General features: G+C 39.6%; 1 long non-coding RNA gene across 1 annotated transcript; it reads left to right on the top strand.

Annotated features, from left to right (window-relative positions):
- Window positions 1-9,708: 9,708 nt before the first annotated feature.
- On the top strand, window positions 9,709-11,137 carry LOC142600125 (uncharacterized). Its single transcript, XR_012833579.1, has 3 exons — window positions 9,709-9,888; window positions 10,677-10,795; window positions 10,956-11,137. It is a non-coding gene; the product is annotated as an uncharacterized LOC142600125 (long non-coding RNA).
- Window positions 11,138-18,703: the final 7,566 nt, after the last annotated feature.

The following is an 18,703-nucleotide window of genomic DNA, read 5'->3' as shown; positions in this document are numbered from 1 at the left end:
TTTCATATATATTTAAGACAGTTTATGGATGATGATATCAATCACAACCTTATTGTTTACTTTAAAAAGCTTTTTTCCCCAAACATTTAGTTTTCAAACATTCACACAAAATGAATGTGCAAGTGGGAGCAAGATATTAAGAAAACAAATGAAAGATGAAGAGGCAAGAGAGAATCCCCCTTGAACATCCTCAAAAACTAAATCAGACTGCTCAGAAACCTTGGGAAGAGCAAAAATTGGTTTCTTCTGCTGGATCTTCCGGCCCACCAGATGAATAAAAAGAAGTTTCCTTTCCTGCTGGAAGATAAATACTAGATTATAGTTTTTGATTGTGGGAATAAGTCATCTGAATGTGGTAGTCTGATGTTGTGACCACACTGAGCAACATCACAACTAGTAAGGACATTATGAGGGAAGAGCACCTCAAAAAATCGCTAAAAGATAGAGCCCACTTCTTTGATAAGCCTGTAAATTTGCTGGAGCCCAATAACCTCTTCTAAAATTTCAAATTTTTTAATGGGTATCTTCCCAGTGTACTGTTATTTGCTTTCAAATTGCTCCTTTGCAATAGATCTCATTGATCTTTCAGAAAATTCACATTTGATTTTGTTAGGCACTTATTCTTTCCAGGAGAGATACATCGTTAAATGATTGCGGGATGGGAGGGATTGAAAACATAATTAATACTTAGATTAAAGTTCTGCAGCTCAACAGCACTGTCTGAATTATCTCCATTTTAGGCAATAATAATGATAATAATTACTCTCTAACCACAAATCTAGCAAACAAAAACTGAAGTGGAAATTACTCTTGTAGGAAAAGTAGTAATAATAATGTCTGCCAGTCATAAATGAGGCTCAAAGTCACAAAAGTCAGAGTGAGTTCTTAATCTTTAACTGTTAAGAGGCTACTATACAATTTCCTGTAACGCTTATTCACATAAATTCATTTTATTGCATTATCAAACCATCATTCTACCTACCTACATGCCTACCTGCCTACCTACCTACCTACCATTCTCACCTTTCCAAAATGAATACTTAATGAGAGAAAATGAATACCAATTCCCAAACTAAAATTACACCTCAGGGATTACAAATGACGTGTTTGTGTATGCTAACTGTAAATTGTTGCTTCTTTTTCACCTTTTTCCTTGGCTCCCAAGGACCCAAACAGGCATCGTAGCAAAGACTTTTAAATACAGGCTGATTTTACCTGCATGCTGTACAGTCTATTGTACCCTGTTCCAACTCCCATCCATTGGGCCTCTTATTTCAAAAACATGCCTGGAGCACTCTCTGGAAGGCACAAATAAGTAGTATGAGGCTTCCCTTACTTCAGGGAGTCCTTGGGGAACATAAACCTTTTGCTCAAGGAACCATGAATGGTTTCAGAGAGGAAAAGGATAATCTTTTCTCCTTCCTCTCATGAAGGTACAGAACTACTTCTTGGCCTTGACAAGGCCTGATGCATCCCTGGAATAATATCTAGGCTTTATTGCAATGTGCATGCTGTATAACAGCCTTTGATAGGAAAAATTATGAATTTTGGATTTAATGGTCTAAGCAACCATAAGACAGCAAAAACTTAGGAAAATTCTGCCCACTCAATTCAGAATATTTTTTCTTTTTGCTCTAGACTTTTCAATTTAGAAATCCATTTTTTCAGCATAAATTAAAATGGCTGAGAGCAGTAAATATAGCCAGAAGAAACACAATTAGGAAAATGTTAGAAAGACAGAGTGATATAAGTAGTTATTCTTCTTTGTACCTGAAATGTGCATTGTGGAGATGCTCCCTTGCCCATACATACGACTGTTAACACAGGTACAGGTCATGTACACAACTACTCAAATGCATATGCACACAAAATTAATTTACAATACTGGTATCAAAGAGAAAAAATTCATTCTTCCTGTCCAGTTTTGAAAATTCTATGTTCCCTCTGTACAACATTGTGCCTTTAAACAAAGCAAGAAGGGTAAATAATATTTGGGGTAGGGGGATAGGGTTTGAACTAAAAAGGATCACACAAAAATAATTATGTCTGCATAAGCTTGGCAAACACATTTGCTTTTTCTTAGATAAAGGAAATCCAGACATTAAAATGTGATCCATCACAGAAGCACAGAAACAAATTATACATATGGCTGCTCTCTCTGTGAATATCCATATTTACACGCACAAAAGAACAGTCATCTGCTAACAAAAGTGCTTCTCATTTGTCACTAACCTATCTGAAAATCTTGTACGTTCCTATCCTGAGGAGTGAAGCTTATTTTGTAAGTTTGGGGACCAACAACACATGATCCAGTTCAGCTCAGAATCAGACATGAGCCTGTCCTGCCTGAGCTCCAAGCCAAGCAGAAGCTGGGTTGCCAGTTTACTGCAGCCCCAACTTTGAAACAATATGTTCTGCTTCTCAAACTGTACAAGCTACAAATGTTAACCTTGACTCCAGGCATGTTTGAAGGCTATGCAAGCTGACCTCCTGTCCTCCTGCAAAAGACTTAGGAAGTGCTGTCAGGTTGCGCAGTCTAGACGTGATGCTAACAGGTCTTCTTGGGATCTGTCTCACTGAATCTGATTTAACACAAAAGACCTTTTTTTGAGTTTAATATGCCAAATAAAGTACATTAAAGGATAGCATCAGATTTGCCATATGTCTTTGATAAGTACCTAAGATTATGTTTGTTCTTCTAATGGCAGCATGACAGCTCTCAATAGGCATGCTGGGCTAATTCGTCAAATGTGTCCTCCAATTATGTTGTAACCAACTAACAAGCTTATAGAAGAATTTCAGGTCATTAATAATGCAGTGTATGACCTTGATTTTAGCTAGAACACTATTCCTTTTCTATTACTCTAGTGTGGAACGTATTCCAGATTATCTCATTTAGTTTTCTACCTCTCCTCTGTATTACCATTGCTTTCTCATTTTGCATCACTAGAATGTCCTACTAGTAAACAATTTTTTTTTTTGCCTTTATCAATCCAAAGATTAAGTATGATCAGACCAATAACTGCTGCTTAAAGAGTTTCATTAGTGACCAACTTCTGGAATAATAGGTCTTTTTGGCACAACATTCAGTTTCCCAGCAGTGTCATTAACACTGTATCAAAAGCATTTTTCCCCAAATAGTATTCATAACCTTTTCTTGTAACTACAGAGAAGCATTTTCTCCATGACCTTGAAATGCTTATTAAAAATTGCTGTATCTTATCTGGATAACACTGTCCCAAGTTTAGTAAGTATGTTTACAGGCCCAGTTTTGGGGGAAGGGTGGTGGTGATGTGGTGTTTGTTAATGTTTGGATTATACATAAACAACACCTGTCAAAAGTAAAATAAAATCTTCCACTCCACCTAAGAGTGTGAGGACTAGAGCTCGTACCAAAGAGCACTCTAAAAATGGCACTATTCCAATTTTATTTTTGCAGTACCTCATAAATTTGAATCATGATGGTCAATTTGTTACCTGCACAGTCACAAATGAGACAAGCTGAAAAAAGGGCTTTTTGGGAAAAAAAAAAAAAATCAGTATTTTCCTATATTCTGTATTCAAATATGCCATATCATAGCCTTACTCCTTGCAAAAAATCACAAATCATTATTATTGCTCTTACAGCAATCAATCCCAAGGAAGTGGCACTGAAAAAATGAGAGGCTTAGTTAAAGCAGGAACAAGGGCTAATAAAGTTTCCCCTTGTAGATCTGTTATTGTACTTTACCTTTAATCATGTCTCATATTATTCCTCTTCCTGGCTTCTCACAAGTTCAGGGAGACAAATCACCACAGACCCATGTTTGAGGCCCTCTGACAGATGTTTCTTGTGCTTTAATGAAAGTCTGGAGCTCAGTCTTTAAAGAAAAAGTAATATACTAATCTGTTTTGCCAGCAAGCCTTACTACAAACCTAAACTTGTGAGCTTGTTAAATACATTATTCAGAATCCACATAGCTGATCTATGAACATAATATTTTACCAGTTCAGGAGAGAAACATGCCAACTGGCCTCTCCCGCTACCGATCTGTGGAGCCTGTAAATGCAAACATTTTGTTCTGGTGGAATCCTTCATCTTATACCAGCTCTTGGTTTTCCTGTGTTTTCGTAAATGTAAGCTCATTTCTCTTACTACTTAATCCTTTCTTCGACTCACTTCATTGACCTTTTCTATAAATTGATCAACTTTCACAGTACTGCAGCATTAATTATTATGTCTTTCTGCCCACTATGTCCAGAAAACAAAATACTATAGCAGAACTAGCTATAGCTTTCTAATGAAGACTGAATCCAGGGTTTAGCCTCATTGTTATGTATGAAAAAGACAGCGTGTGTGTTGCTGAGTGCAGAATGAATTTCCTGATCATTTGTATGTAAATCTGTTAATTAGTTTATGAGTAAAAACAATTAAAAATATTGTCTTTAAGAAATTCAACACCTGCTGTACTTTACCCTTTATATCAGTATCACAGGACAGATTCTTCAGCACACACTTCTTATTAAGTCCCACGAAAATCATACAGGAATTCTTTTAAAGTCAGGTGGGTTTTTTTATTTTCTTTTTTTTTTTTCCTCTTCTCTTCTCTTCTTCTCTTCTCTTCTCTTCTCTTCTCTTCTCTTCTCTTCTCTTCTCTTCTCTTCTCTTCTCTTCTCTTCTCTTCTCTTCTCTTCTCTTCTCTTCTCTTCTCTTCTCTTCTCTTCTCTTCTCTTCTCTTCTCTTCTCTTCTCTTCTCTTCCCTTCCCTTCCCTTCCCTTCCCTTCCCTTCCCTCTTCTCTTCTCTTCTCTTCTCTTCTCTTCTCTTCTCTTCTCTTCTCTTCTCTTCTCTTCTCTTCTCTTCTCTTCTCTTCTCTTCTCTTCTCTTCTCTTCTCTTCTCCTCTCCTCTCCTCTCCTCTCCTCTCCTCTCCTCTCCTCTCCTCTCCTCTCCTCTCCTCTCCTCTCCTCTCCTCTCCTCTCCTCTCCTCTCCTCTCCTCTCCTCTCCTCTCCTCTTCTCTTCTCTTCTCTTCTCTTCTCTTCTCTTCTCTTCTCTTCTCTTCTCTTCCTCGCCTTTGACTATTAGTTTGCTTCAAGGATAACCTAAGGAACATTTCAGTAAAGTTTTATGAGCAGACCTGTTCCTTTCCAAAGGGCCTCCAGCTCCCACTTTTTCAGGTTGGACAGAAGGGTACAGGTCTTTGGAAATCAAATTTGGGAAATGGCCTTTTTATGAGAGATCAGCACCACCTGAGTTTCCCCCCGCCAGAGGATTCTTTAATCCATTGGAAATGCAGGACACCGCTTACAGCAGCTAACAAACAGCAAACCTGACCACTGTTCTTAACCATTTAGTTTCAGGAACTTCTTGGGAGAGTTGAGCCATTCAGTGAGAGGTCAGAGTAGACAGCAAGGATCTGAGGTCTCCTTCAGGGAGTGCAGAAACGAGGGGGCTAGAGAAAAGTAATGCAATGTACGTCTCTGGGGGCAGGCAGGGAAGGTGTACAAGAGGAACTGGAAATGGATGTGAAATATGAAACAAGAGTGTACAGCTCTGAGCTGCACAGAAAGAGCTGGACAGCCAGAGGCCCCGCCAGCAGGACTGCACTCTTGGGTGTCATGTCAACCTCGGCCCTTGTGACATAGACAGTGCCTGACAGTGCCTCTCCACAGGAGGTTGCAGATTTTAAACTACCCATATTTTAATTTAAGACCAAAGTCAGTTCTGCTTCCTTCCATCTGAGCGATGAGGCGTGGAAGTATCTCTTTTCAGTGACCAGGTGGTAGCTTAAAGCACTGCTGACCAGGGCGCAGCGAGGGCCTACAGCAGGGCAGGGGCCTGCCCCAGCAGCCCCATTCTGCTGTGCCCAGAGGTGGTGAGCAGAGCTGGGCTGCGGCAGGTGACCAGGGCTTGCCACAGACCCAGGACTGCTGGGCACAGCTGTAGGGACGGGTGGCTCTGAGTCTAGCACAGGTGTCCCGCTGACAGGCTCAGTCTGGGCCCAGGGTGAGCCCTGGGGCCTCCCTGGGCACTGCTCCCAGGCCAGGGCACAGGCTCCCCAATGCTCTTCCTCCCTGCCCTGTGGCTTTCCTCATTGCCAGGCCCCAGCCCATGGCACCCCTGTCTTGGAGCCGGCCCTGGGCAGGGGCTGCTGCACCCCAGGGCACCCCAGCCCTGGCATGATTTCCCACCTTTTCAAAAGAGTGTACGGTTCTCGTTAGCACTTGAGTGATTTTGATCGCCATGTACTTCAGCTGGCCTGATCTCTTCTACAGATGGGTGAGACCTGTATGAAAGCAGCTAATCAATAGTTAGCTGGATGAGGAAAAAGCAAATAACTGAGGAAAGTTTTGAAAAAAAGACTCTCAAGGTATTTACTGCTACACAATATTGACAAAGACCCGCTGGGAAGCTAAATCTGCCAATCAAACTAATTGGATTTAGCAGGAAATGATAGATTGAAGATGTATGAAAATAACCATCAGTATGACTAAAAAAATGAAATGCCAAGTAAATTTACAATAGCAGTTGTATCTAGTATATCAGCCTCCTGTCTGCCTAACCTGTGGCAGAGAGCATAAATCATAAATTTTGGGCTCTCCTGCCAAGATAGAAACATCAACCACGTATATTCTGCAGGTCCTGCTTTGAGTAAATGTAACTTCTGACATAATTTTTGGTAAAAGCTGCAAAATTTTATATACCAGAATTAGGTTTGTAGCCAATACTTGTTCTTGTCATAGAAAGCATATCATACAAAATTATGTTAAAGTGCTCTGTCAATCAAATAACCTGTTTTTGTAATATCTATCTCAGACATTTTTTATTTTCTGCTGCTCCTTCACCTTGCTGTTGCATATTTTAATGTGTTCAGAGCAAAGGAATATCTTAGTATCATTATGAAGCTAATTTTATTTTAAAAAATGGTAATTATCAATTTTAATGCAGCAACCATTACACATTTTTATGTTGAGTTTCTTGTAGATATTCATTAGAGCATCCCTAATTATTACAGTGTCTTTTCATTTTCATTAGAAAACTGAAATGAGAGCTGTAATTGCTTTTTTAAAAGAAAAACTGTAGTTCAACAATTGTTGAAGAGCTAGTCTAAACCAACCCTTTTGGTTCATTGTCTTTGTATACAAGCGAGTAGGCCCTGATTCCTTAGTAACAGTTTTGAATCAGTATAGTTATCATAGCTAATTTTTCCTGAGTTTCTAGCACAATGTTATTTTCAGTGTTATTTTTCAGCTTTTAGTTTCTATTTTTTCCAACAATATTCTTTGATTTTTTACAACACAAGAAGATGACTCTCAGAGTTTGACTTAATTAATTGGATTGAGAGTAGCCCTGAGGAGAAGGACTTGGGGATGTTGGTTGATGAAAAGCTCTACATGAGCCTGCAATGTGAGCTTGCAGCCCAGAAAGCCAACCGTGTCCTGGGCTGCATCAAGGGAAGTGTGACCAGCAGGTCGAGGGAGGTGATCCTGCCCCTCTACTCTGCTCTTGTGAGACCCCACCTGGAGTACTGTGTCCAACTCTGGGGGCCCCAGTACAAGAAAGACATGGAGCTGGAGTGAGTCCAGAGGAGGACCACGAAGATGATGAGAGGGCTGGAGCACCTCTCCTACGAGGACAGGCTGAGAGAGTTGGGGTTGTTCAGCCTGGAGAAGAGAAGGCTCCAGGGACACCTTATAGCAGCCTTCCAGTACCTGAAGGGGCCTACAGGAAAGATGGTGAGGGACTGTTTACAAGGGCAAGTAGTGATGGGACAAGGGGTAATGGGTTTAAACTAAAAGAAGGTAGATTTAGAATAGATATTGGGAAGAAATGCTTTACTGTGAGGGTGGTGAGGCACTGGAACAGGTTGCCCAGAGAAGTTGTATATGCCCCATCCCTGGAAGTGTTCAAGGCCAGGTTGGATGGGGCTTTGGGCAACGTGGTCTAGTGGAGGGCGTCCCTGCCCATGGCAGGGGGGTTGGAACTAGATGATCTTTGAGTTCTATGATTCCATGATTCTGTGATTCTATGATTCTATAACCCAGTACAAGTAAATAGTTCAAGCAAGAATTCCAGGTATATATTTGGTAGTTCTGAAACTCCCAGTTTCCATTAAGTTAACATTTCTTTTACTTTGTTTTTCAAGATCGTTTGTATTCCATTGCAAAAGAAACTTCCTAAATGGCTGGCAGAACACTGAGCTGTTCACTGAACTGTCATACCACAAAATGTTTCTGAATAAAAATGTTATTTCTTACCAAAGTCTTAAAATTAACTTTCATAGTTCTGCTGAGAACCCATGTTCATTTTCACTAAAGTAAATAATTTTTTTAAATGGTTGCATACCCATTAGCAACTCAGGGTTGCAGAATGTTTTTATTACCTTTTTTAAAATATTATCCTTGATAATATATTCAAGTAGATATTTTTATGTATATATTGCATATAAATTGTGTTTTATCGCAGAAAAACACTCAAGAATCATCTATATTATCATATATTCAGAGTTAGTACTATATGGAGATATATATTATGTATAGTATATGTATATGTACCTACTATATATTATACTATATGGCATGTATCTGTAGTATAGTATACATACTATAGTATGCATCTAGTATGCATCTATATACTTATAGTATATACTGTATATAGTGTATAGTATATATCACATATATAGTATAGATACACTAGTGTGTTTAGTACATACAAGTTTTTTAGTATATACACAATATACAAGCTATATGCATTTATACACATTCTAGTTGAATAACCATGTGTTTCCTTCTTATCCTGAGATTAGGAAGAGATAGAAGCAGCCAGACTGAATCAAATCAAACCAACAGCAAAAATGCCACCGACTGTCAAGAGCTACTGAGTAACTCGTTTGGAATTTTGTGTGTGGCTTTGCACTTACAAATCAACAGTACTGTAAATTATGACATTGTGAAGGTGGTCATATATTTAGTGAAACACACTGATTATAATGTGTACATAGTATTTGAACGTTGCGATTTATATAGTAGTTACTGACCATATCACCAATCGACAGCAAATCAAATGCTAGAAGGAAGAGAAAAACATTCAAGACACTGTTCTTGAATTTAGTTCCTTGTGGTCCTGTATCAAATCTAATGGCAGTCTGATGGCACCAGAACGGTGAGCTGTGATTGCCTGTGTCAGACCTGCAGTTCTCTTAATGGAGATGAAAGTAGCAATGACAGTAATGAATGCTTCAAGAAAATAATTCTAGCCCATAGGCTAGGTTGTCACTAGAATTACTGCCAGGTCAGCTGCTGCTGTGTAAGGTGTCGGGATAGTCAAACATCAGAGGCAGCCAAAAAGGAGCAGCTATTCTTGCACTTGTCTCTGCTCTTCTACTCCACACACTCTGAAAGAATTTAAGAACATGTTCTGCTCATCTTGGAATGACTGCATCTAAATTTTCCTTGTCATGCATCAGACAATTTTTCCTCTACTTCAATGGTCAGATTTTGGAACCGCAATGAGATCAGAGACAGTAAACCACGGGCAAATGTGCTTTATATTTAGTGAGACAGATGGCCTCAATTACCATATCTTGTTTCTTGACCCCTATATTCTCCACTTACACTGTTAGACACTTTGTATACTTCTAATGAGAAAATTGGGTACTTTTAAATTTTATTTTGAGGATTTTTTTCTGAAAGCTTTGTTTTAATACGTCTTTAATTTTTATAGGAAGAAAACCAACATGAAACAAAGGCATTTTCCTAGGCAAGAAATGGAAAATATGTTTGTGAAACAATCCAATATGCTACTATTACTGAAGAAAGTTTAAACTTGAGTTAAAACAGATTCTTCTTATTCTGTTGTCTAACAGCTTCAGATTTTGTCTAAACACCTGAATGTAGCAGGGTCAGATCTTGGTAAGAAAATGAATTTTCCCTCTAGACACTTTAAAGTTCTGTAGCAATTGAGAAGCTCTAATTGATTACAGAACAATAGCTTCACTAATGGGTTCAGAAAAGGTATTTCCAAGCTTCATTTGTGTGTATGTGCCTGTATTTTGTATAGCACGGTTTTTGCCAAAGTGTTCTGACTGAGTCTAGCCCGCAAAGAATTACATTAGTGTTGCATTTATTAGCATTAGATTGTATGCCATTAATACAAAAGCTCAAAATAATAGTACCAGTGCCTGGATATGATGCTGCTCTACTCCAGTGCCAGTTGAAGCCAGTTGCAATTTTCAAGTGCATATGCGGTATCATGGTTCTTCCAGTTCTAAATCATTTAACATTGCCTCATTTAGAAAAACAAAGCATTTTGTATATTCATTTAAATATAAAGTTATTACGATAGATTTATAATTTTCAAATAACAAGAAGAAATGCAATAGTATTATGAGGTGATGTAGTTATGTAGTTAGAGAAGTCTGTTATCAGAAAATGTTACGCAAAAGTTATTAAAGACCTGTTTAAAACAAATTCATAGATCAACTTGCAAAAGAAACATATTTCTGACTGTGACTTTGTTTTATTAGCTGAAAACTAGTATAATTTCTGGCTACTACAATTTCTTCAATTGAAACCAATGAATGTAAAATACTATAAAACCTGTTGGTGGGGGGTGTGTGTTGGGTTTTTTGTTGTTTGTTTTTTTCTGGTAATTTTTTACAGTTTATCACTCGTTTTTCTTCTTGTGTATTTATTTTCAGTCATGAACCATGATGCACCTAACTTCATCAAAGGGAACAGAAAGTAAGCTATTTCTGCTTGTTATTTTTGCAACAGAAATAGCATACTAGTGGCATGAAAGGGGTCTCTTATTGAATAAGTAAGTATTTCAGAAATCTTTAATGACAGAAACTCACACCAAATGTTCATAAAAATATTTGCAAGGTTCTATCATTAATAATCACATCTTTTTTTTTTTTTTTTTTTTCTTTTAAGTCTCTTCTGAAATCCGCTAACTCTTTTCTTATTTATATCATTAGGGGTTGAATGCTGCTCTATTTCCCAGTGTGCCAGATGGTTGGAGAAATGAAGATACAATCACTTCTCCTGAAATTTACATAAAAATGAATGTAGAAACTGAACTCAAAATCAGAGGAAAAAAACCTCACAATGACCTTGATGAACATGGAAAAAGGAGAGAGATGGTGAAAAGAAACAGCAAGTGAGGTAAGGGGAACTGTAAAAGGTCTCCTACTGTTTCAATTATGTCAGTTCAGGAATTCTTCTATTTTTCATTTGTGGTGTTGTGAAATTTGCTGTTGCTTGGGGAGGTATAGATCAGAGCCTAAGATGCCACTATGGGCTTATTCCCGAGATACAGCCCTTCAGTTAAAAAATTAAGGAAATTGGTATTCTGTTTCTTTTGCTTCCATTTGTTATTAAGTTATGGTTCTGACCTTCCCCAAATTTATTGTAATACATGTTTCACAGAACTTGTCTTCATTTTGAATTAATTGCATAGAATAATTTGGAAGGACACCAGGCACCTAACCAGAACTCTGCTCTGTTATAGTTTAGTAGTATTCAATATTTAATAGCTTCTGCTTTTCAGAAGTTTTCTTCAGAGGATGAAGATGAGAGCTCAGGGAATCAAATAGAATGTAGAAGTTCCCGGCTTCAAGCCACACAGAGTCAGAAAAATCCAGTAACTATAATTACTAGTAGTGATTATTGCTGAGCATTTGAGAACTCTTCATGAGATGATCAAAATAATAACTAAAGGCCAAATCTGAATGAATATTTATTATTACTGCTGTTACTACATAATTAAACACAGAAAGTATAGCCAGTTGTGTACCAGTCACAGACAGTATTTCAGTCTAGAAAACATACTTTGAAGCCAAATAACTTTTTTCAATTCTTTGCATTTTCCTGATGATCAAACATAGTACAGCTATCCATATCTCAAGGTTGGTTGTCTGAACTGAGGACCAGGACTCCTTATGGACCCGATAGGCATTTGCTTGTGGCATCTATAATTTGAATCTAAAGCAGATCTCCACTTAACCAATTTTTGCTTAAAGAAAAGTCCCTTCTGCCTTTCACCTCACTATTAGAGGAGGTTCTTAAGGGACTCCAGAGACATATGGCAAAGAGGTACGAATGAATCCTGGATATATTGTTGGCATCACACCTGGAGATCCTGTCATCAGCTATTAGGGAGGACTTAGAGCCATAGTACATCTGATGTCATTCTAGGAAGGAAAACTGGGGCTTGTAGATACTCAGGCTACAACTTAGGCTGCCATACTGATTTTTCCAGACAAGAGTATTTGAGCATTTACTTTTACTTACTCAATTTTTCAACATTTTTTTTTCCAGATATTTTTGAAAGTGAATTTTTCTCAAGACCTAGTTTAGATGGAAATTTTTTTTGCTAGCCTTAGTTAAGCAAAAAAAAGGATATTTTACCCAAGACAGTAACAGTTCCTTTCCCTATGATTTTCCTTACATGTTAGAATTAGCTTACTAGTCTGTTGATATCTTTCTAGTTAAGCTGCTTGAATACAATTTTATTGATTTGTTGAAGGTCAGTTTCATTATTGCTCAATTTATCTTTAAAACAAATAATATTTTTGAGAGTACTTGAATTCTTTAATTGATCCTGTGTTCTTCTTGACTACTTTTCTTGCCCGATGTCTTTACCATGTGAAACTTTTTCTTCTGGAAGTTATTTCGCAATGTGTAAGAAGGCACAAGCTAAGTAGTTGAATGTCTATTTGACATGTAAGCTCAAATGCTAAATCCTCTGCTATCAATGGTAAGCAGTGAGGCTCACAAGTGAGTTAGGAGCATAGTCAAATGGGATTCCAGCCAGCCAAATGGAATTACTTATTGAAGTAGTTACTCAGATAGAGGACTAGGGATCAAATGCTGGGCTATAATGAAGAGTATCAGGATAAAATTGTGATAAGATAATAAGTTTTCAGAAGTGATTTATGCTTTCTCAATGGACTTTTATACATTTTCCTGCCTAGACTGATGTGTATAAGACATCTTTCTTAAAAATAAAAGTGGAAGGATGTGATCTCAGTTGCTTTTGATCATTCCTTAAAGGGTACTGAAATACATATTGATAATGAGGCAGTTTGTTACTCTTGAAACTATAAAATGCCTATCTGTGTGCTTAAAAAAATGAAGAAATATGTGTCTTACTGTTGCTGATACAATAAAGAGCAGTGTGAAAACCATGTTCAGCAACATCAACTATTCATCTATCATTGAGCTTTCTTATACCTGGAACTGACAAAACCCAGGACAGCAACACTTAAAAAGAAAATCCAAATTAACAGCTGGAACATCCTTTTTCAGTTTTTCTATCACCTTTTTCATTTCAGATGTACATTCATTTTGAGACATACCAAATCAAATAGTCCTTTTACTCCTCAAGATGGCCCTTGCAGTCCTACCTGTTCCTATCTTTTCCCTTCTCTGGTTCAAGCTATTGCCCTATTTTTATTCTGCTTTAAGATTTTCCCTAATAACTTGATTTTTCTTCCTCTGCCTCTTAATATACCATTGTTTTCTTTTTCAAAAAAATATTATGCAATTACCGTGGTTCTTCTTGCTCTTCATCCCCTTATCCATCAAGAATATATTGAACAAGTTGCCAGTTTGTTTTTCTGAACTTGCTGTTTTGGATGCTTTGCAAGTCTGCTTTTCACAGACTTTGCTTCCCTGCCCCCAGTAATATTATTCTCATTATAGCCATTAATTCTCTCTTTTATGTTTTCTGTCCTCGACTATTCTCCTACCTTGTCCAAATCCCCTCTCTAACTGTTTTATCAGCATGGAATGTATGATCCTACACTCATTTGCTGTTCTTTGGTAGCTGCAATTGTAATTTAATTGTATCATTCATTAGCAGTACATCAGAGTTTCTTCTCCCTGGTATGTCACAATCCTATCTCTGGTAACCCAAATTTGATCTCTTGTCTTCAATGCAAAGAAATTATCTACAATACACTGGTTATTTTGGTGAAAAACAGTATCTACTTTATTTTGTTTTCACCGAAAGACTTACTTACCTTCATCAAAGATTATTCTGAATTCTGAAAGTAAAAAAAACCCCAACCTTTAGACAGAGGCTGATTAACAGAGCATTGCAGGTAATATTACTGTAGTGGGTCTTCTTGGCATGGAGTTTATTTTCTTCATAGCAGCCTGTATGTTGCTGTATTTTAGATTTGTGAGGAAAAACAGTGTTTATAACAAAGGGATGTTTTAGCACAGTCTCAAGGCCATTTCTATTTCTCAAGCTGCCTCATGAGTAGGCTGGGGGTGCACAAGAAGATGGGAGGAGACACAGCCAGGACAGCTGACCCCAACTGACCAAAGGGATATTCCATACCATATGATGTCATGCTCAGTGTGTTGGGTTTGCGTGGCAAGGTTTTGGTAGCGGGGGGGTGGGGCTACAGGGGTGGCTTCTGTGAGAAGCTGCTAGAAGCTTCCCCTGTGTCTGACAGAGCCAACGCCAGCCGGCTCCAAAACGGACCCGCTGCTGGCCAAGGCCGAGCCCATCAGCGCCTCTGTGATAACGTATTTAAGAAAGAGAAAAACAGTTAGAGGGAGCTTTTGCAGCCGGAGAGAGGAGTGAGAAGATGTAAGAAACTCTGCAGACACCAAGGTCAGTGCAGAAGGAGGGGCAGGAGGTGCTCCAGGCGCCGGAGCAGAGATCCCCCTGCAGCCTGTGGTGGAGACCATGGTGAAGCAGGCTGTCCCCTGCAGCCCATGGAGGAAGGATGAGGGGGTGTAGAGATTCCACCTGCAGCCCTTGGAGGACCCCATGCCAGAGCAGGTGGAGGCACCTGAAGGAGGCTGTGACCCCGTGGGAAGCCCACACTGGAGCAAGTTCCTGGCAGGACCTGTGGCCCTGTGGAGAGAGGAGCCCACGCCAGAGCAGGTTTGCTGACAGGACTTGTGACCCCATGGGGGACCCACACTGGAGCAGTTTGCTCCTGACGGTCTGCACCCCATGGAAGGGACCACGCTGGAGCAGTTTGTGAAGGACTGTAGCCTGTGGGAGAGACTCCATGTTGGAGCAGGGGAATGTTGAGAGGAGTCCTCCCCCTGAGGATGAAGAAGCGGCAGAAACAACATGTGATGAACTGACCGTAACCCCCACTCCCCGTCCCCCTGTGCCGCTGGGGGGGGCGGAGGTTGAAGCCGGGAGTGAAGTTGAGCCCGGGAAGATGGGAGGGGTGGGGGGAGGTGTTTTAAGACTTGATTTTATTTCTCATTGCTCTACTCTGTTTTGCTTAGTAATAAATTAGATGAATCTCCTCTCTAAGTTAAGTCTGTTTTGCTCATGACGATAATTCGTGAGTGATCTCTCCCTGTCCTTATCTTGACCCAAGCTTTTTGTTATACTTCTCTTCCCCATCCTGCTGGGGGAGGGGTGAGCGAGCAGCTGCATGGTTCTCTGCTGCTGGCTGGGCCTAACTGGGCAGAGGGAACAGTAGTTTTTCCAAGGTAGCTGTTGCTTGGAGACTAGCATTGGTCTATGGGTGGGAGGTGGTGAGCAATTGCCTTCAAATCACTTGGGTTTGTTTTGATTTTGTTTTTTCTCCTTCCCTTGACTTATTAAGCTGTCTTTATATTGATCCACAAGTTTTTCTTCTTTTTGCCATTTTGGTTCTCTCCCCCATCCTTGTTTGTTTGTTCCCTCACCTGCTCTGTGGTGTGCTCCCTTTCTTGCTGCACATCAAACTTCAGGGCTTGTTAATGGCTTCTGCAGCTTGCTGTGCTGTTTATCGCTTTGTTTTGCCTTGGAGAGCTATGATAAAAGCACTGGCCTTGAGCCTAATCTGGTACTTGGACCCTGCATTGCTGTTGTCCCAGTACTCCGAGAACCATCTTGTGGAGACAATTAACAATTACACCTTTCTCCTCTTTTCCTCCAGGAGCTGCTTTGTGGGCAAACAAGGAATGGCATATCCCCCTTCTTTGGCGTAAATGTTTTCTGCCATGCTACAATGGTTGTTCAGTTTCTTGAACATCCCAGAATGCTCATTTCAGTGTGTGTCATGAATCTGATTTTGGCTTTTTGTAAGGTTAACCAATTGGTTTGGAATGCCACACAGGGATGTATCCTGAATCAGTTGAGTCATGGGTGGCAAGGTGCTTGGGAGAATTTGGGTTGGTACCTAGAACTATTTTCACCTCCAACAGTCTGAGACTTCATACATGAATAGGCACACAATCCTGTTGAAGTGGCACAACACTTGACAAAAGAATACCTTGCCTATGCCAAAGAGACACAACTTCTTGCACTGTGCTGGGTCCTGTCCTATGCTTACTGAGCCTCTGTTCAGCAGCCTCAAGGCAGCTGGTGAAGGGACTTCCATTTTTCAGTTATGGGAGTCAGGTAATGAATGCTCTGACAGGAATAGAAGGGTCCTGCTTCCAGCTGAGTGGAGCAAAGCGACAACCAGGTTTATTGGACTATATAGATTTGGTGGCACATCAGACCCACATGATGATAAGACTCTGGTGGACACCAGTGCACAGTGTATCCTAATGCCATCAGGGTAAAAGGAGGCAGAACACATCTGGATTTTTGGAGTGACAGAGGGACCCCAACAGTTGACTGTGTTGGACCCTGAGTTGAGCCAGCAGGGAAGCACCCTGTTGTGACTGGCCCAGAGGCTCCATGAATCCTTGGCATAGACTACCTCAGCAGCAGTTACTCCAAGGACCCAAAGGGCTTTTGGCTGCTGTGGGTGTAAAGTAAACAGTGGTCTGTCTTGCCTGGTGTCTCAGAGGATCCTTCTGCTATGGGGTTGCTACGTGTCAAAGATGAGAAGGTGCTGATTGCTACCATGATGGTGCACCAGCAGCAATATCACAACAACCAAGGCTTCTTGGTTGCAGATGGTTGGGACTGTCTGGGAAAGACTGCAGGTTATTCCTGCAAAAGGCAAACTAATGGGATTGCTTTTACTCAGGAACCTAGGTGCACTTGGTGGGTAATTGCAGAAGGTTGGGGAAATCTGAGGTGTACCTCAAGAAGATTTATCTTTGAGTGAAAATAAACCATGATTTAAGTTGCATGATGTTATAGCCGTATGATGCCATAGTTGTATGTTAAAAATACCACAGCAGGAGCTATCTAAACCAATGGAGGATGAACCTCATAAGGAACTAGGGAAGTGCAGCAGTGATCCAATCTGAGCTGGTTTTGAAACCCAACAATCCAACATAACACACCATACCTCCTGTTTGGAATGATCATTGCAACAGATGAAGCCCAAACCATGGACTAAATGAACTGTCTGGACATTTGAATGGGGATGGCCAGCAAACTGAGGGAAATTTATCCATGTATATGTCAAAGGACAGGGAAAGGGGCAGTGGTGGTTGCTGAGAATTCATTGATTATTGTAGGACGTGAGCATGATGCAAATGGTATGGAATAAGAAGGGGTGAAGATTGCGCTGGGTCTGGTTGAGATGGAGTTAACTTTTTTCATAGCAGCCCATATGGTGCTGTGTTTTAGATCTGTGACCAAAGCAGTGTTGATAACACACCAATGTTTTAGCTATTGCTGAACAGTGCTTTCATAGCATCAAGGCCTTCGCTGGTGGGGGGAGTTTTTCCAAAGTAGCTGTTGCTCGGAGACTGGTTGGGCATCGGGCTGCTGGTGGGAGGTAGTGAATGATTGCCTTTGCATCACTTGGGGTTTTTTTTTTGGTTTTGTTTTTCCCTTGATTGGGAAGAAAACTGTCTTTATCTTGACCTATGAGTTTTTCTTGCTTTTACCCTTCTGATTCTCTCCCTCATCCCACTGAGGGGGAGGCAACGAATGAGTGACTGGGTAGGGCCTCAGCTGCCATCTGGGGTCAACCCACCTCAATTACAAACAGATGAAAACCAAATCTCAAAGGAAGCTGTTGGCTAGTATCTTCTATAATAAGAGATGCCATGACACATTGTGATCAGCAGTGTTGTTACTTCATTTCCATGTAGCCTGTCATATCTAGACTGTGAAAACAATGCAACCAAAACTAAACTTTTGTTTTGTGGGTTACTGTATAGATTAATTTTGTCATGTATAAACTAACAAAAATAATTCCAGACAAAATTTATCCTGCTAAAGAGGATGGCATTGTAAAAATATATTAAGGAATTTGAAGATTTAGTTTATGAATGAGCACTGAAAGACATTGCAATAAATGCTGTACTTCAGGTCACATCAGCCTTTAACTTTCCTCATCAATCTTGTAATTATGGATTTTCTGTTCTCCTGTGGGCGGGCACCCTGAAAGAATTTATTTCCAAGTAAACAGACTTCGTCACTTATCTGGGGTGTGGTGGGTGTTACAATATTCAGCATATTATGAGGTATAAAAGTTCAAAAGACTCATATTGAAACTCATGAGAGGCAAAGTCATAAGAAAGGCAATTAACGTATTTTTTAAAGCAATGCAAAAGATATGTTTCTTTTTTCCTCACGGAATAAAGCAAAATATTTCAACTGAAATTCAATTAATGAGGTATAAACTTGTTCTTGTTTTCCTGATACAGTTTCTTTTGATCAGTAAAACTGATTTTTTAAACATATTTTTAAATTGTCATAAATGGGATTTTCAATGACAAGCTATTACTAATTGAAAACTCTAAGCAAACCTTTATTCAGATCTCTGACTGTGACGACATGGCAAACTTCAATTCTTCAAAGAATAAAACTGTTCATTTTTTAGATAATAAAATAACAGCCTTACAT

This window comes from Balearica regulorum, chromosome 1, assembly GCF_011004875.1.
Source record: "Balearica regulorum gibbericeps isolate bBalReg1 chromosome 1, bBalReg1.pri, whole genome shotgun sequence".
NCBI lineage: Eukaryota > Metazoa > Chordata > Aves > Gruiformes > Gruidae > Balearica > Balearica regulorum.
This window is presented reverse-complemented; position numbering and strand designations above follow the sequence as displayed.